This window comes from Ceratotherium simum, chromosome 15, assembly GCF_057802395.1.
Source record: "Ceratotherium simum simum isolate JZ-2026a chromosome 15, ASM5780239v1, whole genome shotgun sequence".
NCBI classification, from domain to species: Eukaryota; Metazoa; Chordata; class Mammalia; order Perissodactyla; family Rhinocerotidae; genus Ceratotherium; species Ceratotherium simum.
This window is the reverse complement of record NC_141914.1, coordinates 27286661-27295208: the sequence shown is the minus strand read 5'-3', so window position 1 is coordinate 27295208 and position 8548 is coordinate 27286661.

Genomic DNA, 8548 nt, shown 5'->3' with positions numbered 1-8548 from the left:
CCGGGGCAGAAAGCATACTCTTGAGAACCCATTCCCAGGCATAGGGCAACAAGGCCACCTGCACTGCGCCAGCACCAAAGCTCTGCAGCTTCAATTGTGAGTGTCCTTGCCTCATGCCACCTTCCCCTCCCAACTCAGAGAGGCAAAGAGAAGGGAGCAGGTAAAGGCTGCTGTCATGAACAAAATTAGGTTTCCAAATGCACGCTCCGTGATCCGTTGGTTTCCTATCCTGTGAACGTATGAATGGCTTGTGGGAGGGGGCAGAGTAATGATTTAGTATTTGTTTCCCTTTAGCTTCTCAGTCAGAATTTGTGTTTGCTTGTCTGTTTGTTCTGGAGTGAGGGGAAATTAGTGGTGGTGTGTGTTTTTGAAAAATCCCACCCTTGCTCCAGTCCTGGCCCTGTTTGCAGGAGAGGTTCCAGAGCAGAGTCTGCCGGGACTGGCTCCTCAGCTGGTCTTCCCTGGGTCCTCGGGGAAGTTCACTACAGGTCTAGGTCATTCCCCTGTTTCAGTTTCAGAAACAATTTTATCCAGAGTCATCAAGTAATCTGCTAGCCAAGGGCACAAAACACTGATTCCTATGTCCTGTGTACTAATCCGTGTGGCACAAGAGAACTGCTGTCCAGGCCAAATCTTCACATCAGGGTTTAGTGTCTTCTCAGGAGGGAAAACCGTCTCAAGGATGAGTGGGTTGTTTGGCAATTGTGGAGTGCCAGCAAAGGCGCTGAATGGTCTTAAAAGCTGTTTTACTTAAGCTATGATAGCCCCAGGAACTGCTCTTGTCCCCTGAAAAGCTTTGTAGAATAACAGGGCACTACAGCTACATAAAAATAGCTGCCAAGCAGAACCCACTTTCATGCCAGCTGGCCACACAGTGTGCCCTCTCTGCGGGGAGTGGTGGAGAAACAGCTAATAAAAACCTCTCCTTCCTCTAAAATCTACTCAAGTGTGCTCTGAAGATCAGCAGCCTGGGCACCACCAGGGATCTTGTTAGAAATGCAGGGCCCTCACCTGGACCTTCCGAGTCAGACCCTGCATTTTAACAGAACCCCAGGAGACTCACAGGCACGTTAAAGTTTAAGAAGCCCTGGGCTAGAGTTTAGGCTCCGTGTGGATCTCAAAATCCGCTTCAGTTTGATTCGTCTCAATACCTGCAGGGAACCCTGCCTGACCTTGGACCTCGCATCTCCCTCCTGAAGTGGAGTGGGGCGCACTGGCCTTAGCAGAGCTGCCTCCTGTTCCCGACATTCTCTTTCCCTTTGGAGCTCTCTGCTGCCGTTGCCTACCTTTGAGTCCTGGGTTGGACTTACTACAGAGGCCAGTGGGTCTCTTCCAATGCTTCATTGTTGAACCCAGTCTTAGACGCAGAAACCTTATGATGTTTGGAGACGATTTATCAGGATTACATTTTAGGTTGGCTGCGTTCCGATTACCTGGTGGGCGGCTGTGGACCTTCATCTCATTGGTTAAGCAAATTCCGAATCTCACTCTAGCAGAGGTTACTTTTAGGAAGGATTCTGCACCTAGTGACCTTTTCTTTATATTTTAGAGTCTTTTATTTTGTGCCTGTGACATCAGATTCAATTATAAACTAGACTCAACTCTTCCTAAGATGGGTGTGGTTATAAGGTCCAGGCTGGCGTCTGGCAGTAAGTCACTCTACCCTGGGCACAGAGCTCCAACCATCTGCCTGCTGGAACAGTATTTCAATACCTGAGATGTAGTGAAAGATGGTTTTAAGATAGAAGATCTCAAAGATCTGAAGCTAGGCTGTGCCATTTAAAAGCTGTGCCACTTGTATTCTTTGCACTTCCACTGATTCATCTGTAAAATGGGTAGGGTACCTATTTCACAGAATTGTTGGGAGGCTAAAATAAGATGGCATAGTATAAGTACCCAGCCCAGTACCTTGACAGAGTAGCTCAGTGAATGTTAGTAGACTGACACCTGGGAACCCTAGCCCTGGAACATGGCTCTCCCCATCGTTTAGGAGACTGTGTGAGGTGAACCAGGAGGGCCAGGCCGGCCCTCACAGATGTAACCACCACCTCACAGATGGAACTGTTTGGTAACTACCAAACAGTTCCCTCCTTGACCATATGTCCATGTATGAGAAATAAAACTTGGCAGGATTATTTTCCAAACCATGGTAACATTTGTCTACTTGTGTATATTAAGCTGAAGAAACCAAAAAGTTTCTGATGATATCGTATTTTTCCTGATGACTGGATTTGCTGACTTGGGATTTAGATTGAATCATCTATTTGCACATGTTTTCTTTACACATTTCTTCATTTTCCCCATTTACATCAGCAGACAGCCAGCACTTCACAACGTTCTTTCAAAGACCTCTTTATTTTTAAGGCCTCAACTTAGGCAGTGTTTGGCCGTATGGCACACAGTTTACCAGAAGTATTACTGTTCGAGATGCCAGATTTACACCATTGAGGAAGGGAAACTCAGAGATAAGTGCAAGAGTTGCAAGCCATAGATGTCGAAAGGAGGAAGACAAAAATAAGAAAAACCAAACTGACTCTGATATTTTGGAAACAAAGTTAATACAATTCTTTTGATTCAATAACTTTCCTTATCAAAAGTAGGTATACATTCTGAAAATTTAAAGAAATCAGCTGTCTTGTAGGGACAATATGAATGCACTGCCAAATACGCATATTTGACATATTCTGTAAATATGTGCCTAGATTTCTAAGCATCAGATATACTACAAAGTCTCATTTTTAGAATTATGTGGGATTTTCCCCTTAACATGAATATAAACCTAAATTTTGAAATGAAATGAAATCTGAAATGAAGAATAAATATATCCCCCCCAAATACTAAATCTTCTCAAATCGTCCCACATGGTTGGTCCCTGAACCGCTTTAAGAGAAGTTCTGTCTTGGGGAGAAGTCTGCAGAGCTGTGTATACACACAGTCAGTCTATATCATGGTTAGATTTGTAAAGAGGCAGTATTGTAGAGCTGTTTAGGGCCAGATTCAGAAGCTAGACCGCCTTGGTTTGAATTCTGGTTGTCATGGTTTCTTAGCCACGCAACTTGGGCAAGTTTATTAACTTCTGTTTAATACCAATTTCCACACCTGGAAAAGGGGGAAAACATTAATTCTTCTTTTTAAGGATTCTTATGAGGATTACATGAGCCAATACTGTAAAGAGATTAGAATTGTTCCCAGCACACAGTAAATGCTCAATAAATTTTAGCTGTTGTCATTCAGCTCTAATGTCAAGGATGTTCCCAACCAAATAGACTAGACTCTTTTCCATCATTAGCTGACTAGACTGGTGATAAAGTGGGACTGACGGTCTATGCACAGAGCATCAGACTGCAACGGTATGTGGATATCACATTATCCATGGCAAAGAGAAATATGGAATGCTAGTGCAATTAGCTAGTACATGGCAAAGTTAGATTTTGAACCCAGGTCTCTCTGCTCCAAAGGTTAATCTGTTCCCATTGAACCCTGTTGAAAGCTCCACAAGAGTTGACCATGTGCAGTGGCTGTTAAGGCGGCGAATGTAGTGGTGGACAGATGGCATTCGTAAAGGCTGTAGCCTCTAGAACGGAGGACCAGTGGCCCTGCTCCATCTAGAGTGGACAAACCATGCTTCCAAAAGTGGCCAATGGGTGGGGAGACATGGAATCATGTCCTGTGATGGCCCTTAGAAGGTATTAGGATATTTCCCCTGAAGAGAAGACAGCTGTGGACATGAGAACACTCTTCAAACAATAACCAATTTATAGAAAGTAGAGGGAAAAAGAATTCAGTTTAATACAGGTAAAAATTTTCTAACAGTCTGAACTATTCCAGGCTCTTTGCTTTGGGAAGTGATAAATTCACTCTCATTGGAAAGGTTAAGGAGAAGCTAGACAACCACTTGATGGGTTGAAGTAGAAGGATTTTGTTCAATAAATTCAACATATATTTACTGAACATCTGTTATAGGCCAGGGATGGTACATGAGTTAAAGTTCCTTCCAAACTTGAAATTCTGTTATGAAACTAGTTCTATTTTGCCCAGATGGGACTAAATAGGACCTCATAACCTGCTCAAAACTCCGACTTAGACCACTATACTCAGCATAAATACCCTTGTAATTAAATTTAAAATTAATTATTCTGCTTTCCCTGCTCTGAGTAACCTTTACCACTTGCTATAAAGTAGGGGCAAATTCCTCCACATTAACCTGGATATTGCTCCTATTCTATGTTCTCCTGTGTGAGCGTCCTTTCAGCACAGGAGAAACAAAAAATAATTTAGTCAGCAGTGTTAGGACAGGAAACCAAAGGTTTCCAAGTACATTTTTAAGGAAAAAAAAAAAAAAGAAATGCGAAATAAAATGGAAAATAGTCCCGGCCTCAAACACATGAGCTGACAGCCCACCTCCATTCTCTGGAATGCATCCTGTCCCAGCGCACAGAGCTCCACATTTTAATTTTATGATTCTGGTCCTCAAGTGACTGCCCTATGCTTAGGATTCCAAGGTAAAGAAAATGGATAGTTTGTCAAATAGAAGCTGTGGTCAGAGCTGAATGTAAGTTGGAGTGGCTTCTGTAGCAGGGACCGTGAGGACCCACTGTGTGGCAGGCAGAGTTCTGCCATGACTGACCAAAGTGTATGCCGGTATTTGAAAAGACTTTATCTATGTTTTCTAGCTCTGCCTCCCAAATAATAAAACCTCAATCAATATTTGCTGAAGTGTAGGGCGGTAGCAAGTTGAAACAGTGGGCAAAGTAACAGGGAGAAACCTTGGTAGTTGATATTTAACATTGAGCAAGTCATTTGTCCTATTCACTAAGAAGACGTGTGCTCTGAGAAAGGAGATGGCCTAGGACTGCGGTTTTCAAACAGTCATAGCCCATTGAGAAATCAGTTTAATGGGTTGAAATCAGCATCTAAAAAAATAAATAGAAAATTCCAGACTGCTTTGCACACAGCAAGGGTATTATTTCATGAAACTTTTGATTTGGTTTCGTGTGAATACACATAAATATATATACACATATATACACACACATACACATGTGTATACTGAATTGTGAAGTAAAATGGACATTTTACCATGGAGCACAGTCAAAAATGTTTGAGAGGGGCCGGCCCGGTGGCGCAAGCGGTTAAGTGCGTGCGCTCCACTGCGGCAGCACGATGTTCTCCGGGTGGGATCCCGGGCGCGCACCGCGCACTGACGCACTGCTTGTCAGGCCACGCTGTGGTGGCGTCCCACATAAAGTGGAGGAAGATGGGCATAGATGTTAGCCCAGGGCCGGTCTTCCTCAGCAAAAAGAGGAGGGCTGGCAATGGATGTTAGCTCAGGGCTGATCTTCCTCACACAGACACACAAAAAAATGTTTGAGAAATGCTGGCCTAAGAAACCCCACTTAGCATTTGGGCCACAGATAGGACCCCAGAAAGAGCAAATGGTTCTGGATCCTCTATTACTGAGGCGACAGATTAATGTACTTTTTAAAAATTGTGATAAAATATACATAATATAAACAGATTAATGTTTGTAAATGTAAGGGACAAAGTACTAAATGCCTTTGTCTAAAAACTTCCCACCCCCAACTTGCATCATCTTGCAGGTGTGGGTTTACAACCCCATTTTTTTTCCTCCAAGATTCCTGTAACCAAGGTAAGAGGTGTATGTTTTGATTTTGATCTTAGGGGGCAAGCAGCAAAAGTTCTCTCTTGTACCTGTGACAGTCTGTGGAAGGCTGGAAATTGAATAACACTCATTTCAGTTATAGTTTAAATAAAGGTACCAAAAACTTATTTCATTGCAAGCATCCAAGTTACTGGGTCTCCAGAAGTGGGAGCTAATGGTGTCGACGAAAAATTACCAATAACCATTAAGAAATTTCAATGCAAAATAACCAATAACCATTCTACAGATAAGAGAGATAAGGTGAGTTCTACTTCAGCCAGGGTAAGGATTATAATCCAGGAAGGCCTTTTCCAGAAAGGAAGAAAACTTTCAGAAGCATGGTTTTCAGTACAGTCTTATACATTTTTAGAACAAAGAACATGCATGAAACACACCCAGGATACATTTTCATCAAAGTTTCAAAGAGGTATTTAGTTGCAAATTAGCAGGTCAACATGAACCTGATGTCATAAAAGGGACTAATAAGGGAGTTACCAATAGGGCATTAACCAATAGGGCATAGGAGGGGAAGTATGCATTCTTATTTTAAGACACTGAATTCTGTACTTTAACGGTTAAAGCAGATGTAAAATGTATGTTGGACAGGCCATAAACCAAGCTTATTTAGTTCTAGCTGAATCAGTTTGTTTTTTTTTTGGTGAGGAAGATCAGCCCGGAGCTAACATCCATGCCAATCCTCCTCTTTTTTTTGCTGAGGAAGAGTGGCCCTGGGCTAACATCTGCGCCCATCTTCCTCCACTTTCTATATGGGACCCCGCCACAGCATGGCCTGACAAGCGATCCATCGGTGGGCACCCGGGATCCGAACCCGGGCTGCCAGCAGCGGAACGTGAGAACTTAACCGCCACGCCACAGGGCAGCCCTAGCTGAATCAGTTTTGAACCCTAATAGTAACCCCATACACATCAATATGTGAAAATTTCTCATCAATTATATGTAAGAATGGCAACAACAACAATAAAGAAAATTAGAGGAGAAAAATAAAATCTTTGAACATTTGTATGGAATACCAGACAAAGCAAAATTGCTCAGTATGTATAGATTCTGCAACAAAGCAAGACAAATTTATTTTCGTCTACTTGAAACTGCAGAGGAGGGAGATCTTGCAAAGCTACTAGGAAGAAAGGGATAGACAAGGGAATTTAATGGCATAGTGTCCGTTATTACTAATAAAAGCATGAAAACAAAAATATAAAAATATAACTGACACACTCTTTAAAGTAGTGTCCTCTTTCTTGTTTCATTTGAGTGACAGTAAATTTTTTTATTTGGATTTCCATAGGTTCTGTCCTGACCTCCCTCTCCTAAGCCCATTTTCTCCACGTGGTTTTCAGTTTCACCTGGAAACTACCACTGATTTTTTTTTTTTTTTTTTTTTTTTTTAAGATCCCACCAGTCAAGGAAAGGGAGAGGGGACTCAGCCCGCCTATCGTCTGAATTTCAAGGTGGCCCCTCCATAGCTAATCCGTATCCATTCCATTCCTGGCTTTAGTTTTTTCCTGCGCCGATCCACTAACGTGCAGCAATGCTCCTGCTTTTAAGATTTTTAAATATATCTCCTTGGGGAGAGATTTTAGGGAACAGAGATAGAGAAAAGTGGTGGGCGGACCCCGTGTACTTCCCCTATTTTAGCACGGAATGGGGGAAGGAGCAGGAGCCCGAGACCTGAAAACTGATTTGCATTCTAAAGGACCGTTCCGCGTCCCTCGGGACTCTGACCCCGAAAGCGCTTTATCTGTCACCCTTTTAAGGCCCCGGTCGTTTGTAGCTGTGTGCAAATTTGTCTAATCTCCTTCTCGGGACTATAGGTTACCGACTGGAGGGAGGGAGAGGGTGTGAATGTTTGGAAAGCGTTTAAAAAGTGACAAGAATCCAATTTTATTTGTTATGCATTGCACAATCCTACAATAACACTGATGGCAAAGAACATGAAAGTTCAGCTACAATTCTATCACCCTAATAAATCACTTGTTTCTATTTTCCCTTCCATTCCCTCATGCATTAAACACTAGGCAAAGCACTGTGCCGATCTCGGTTCCTGTGCAGATTTTACACATCCTACATACAAATCTGTATTTTGCTTTTCATTAACTATTTGCTTATCCTAAGTATTTCTTTTTTTGTGTGAGGATGATCAGCCCTGAGCTAACATCTGTTGCCAATCCTCCTCTTTTTTGCTGAGGAAGATTGGCCCTGGGCTAACATCCGTGCTGATCTTCCTCTACTTTATATATGGGACACCGCCACAGCATGGCTTGGCAAGCGGTGCGTGTGTCCGCACCCAGGATCCGAACCTGCGAATCTCGGGCCACCTAAGCCAAGCGCGCGAACTTAGGCCACTCCCCTATCCTAAATACTTTTTTTTTAATTTTTTAAAAAAATTTTATTTATTTACTTTTCCCCCAAAGCCCCAGTAGATAGCTGTATGTCATAGCTGCACATCCTTCTAGTTGCTGTATGTGGGACGCGGCCCCAGCACGGCTGGAGAAGCGGTGCGTCCGTGGGCGCCCGGGATCGGAACCGAGCCGCCAGCGCCCGCAGCGGAGCGCGCGCACTTAACCGCTAAGCCACAGGGCGGGCCCCTATCCTAAATACTTCTGAGGCTGCAAAACATACATCCACAACATGGCTTTAGCGGCTACCTAATATTCCATCAAGGACATACACTTTAAGGAATTACTTCAGTGTAAGTGTTCAACATCTAGGAGTAAACGCTAACACCTTTGACCTTGCACTGCAGAGTCTGGAGATCAGACAAGGTTAGACAGGAGGCTCCAGGTCGCACAGCAGCAGCACAGCCCTTTCCAGCCTTTGGCGCCTTTTCCCTCCCTCGCCCCATCCTGCCCCGCGCTCTAGGGGGCGGTC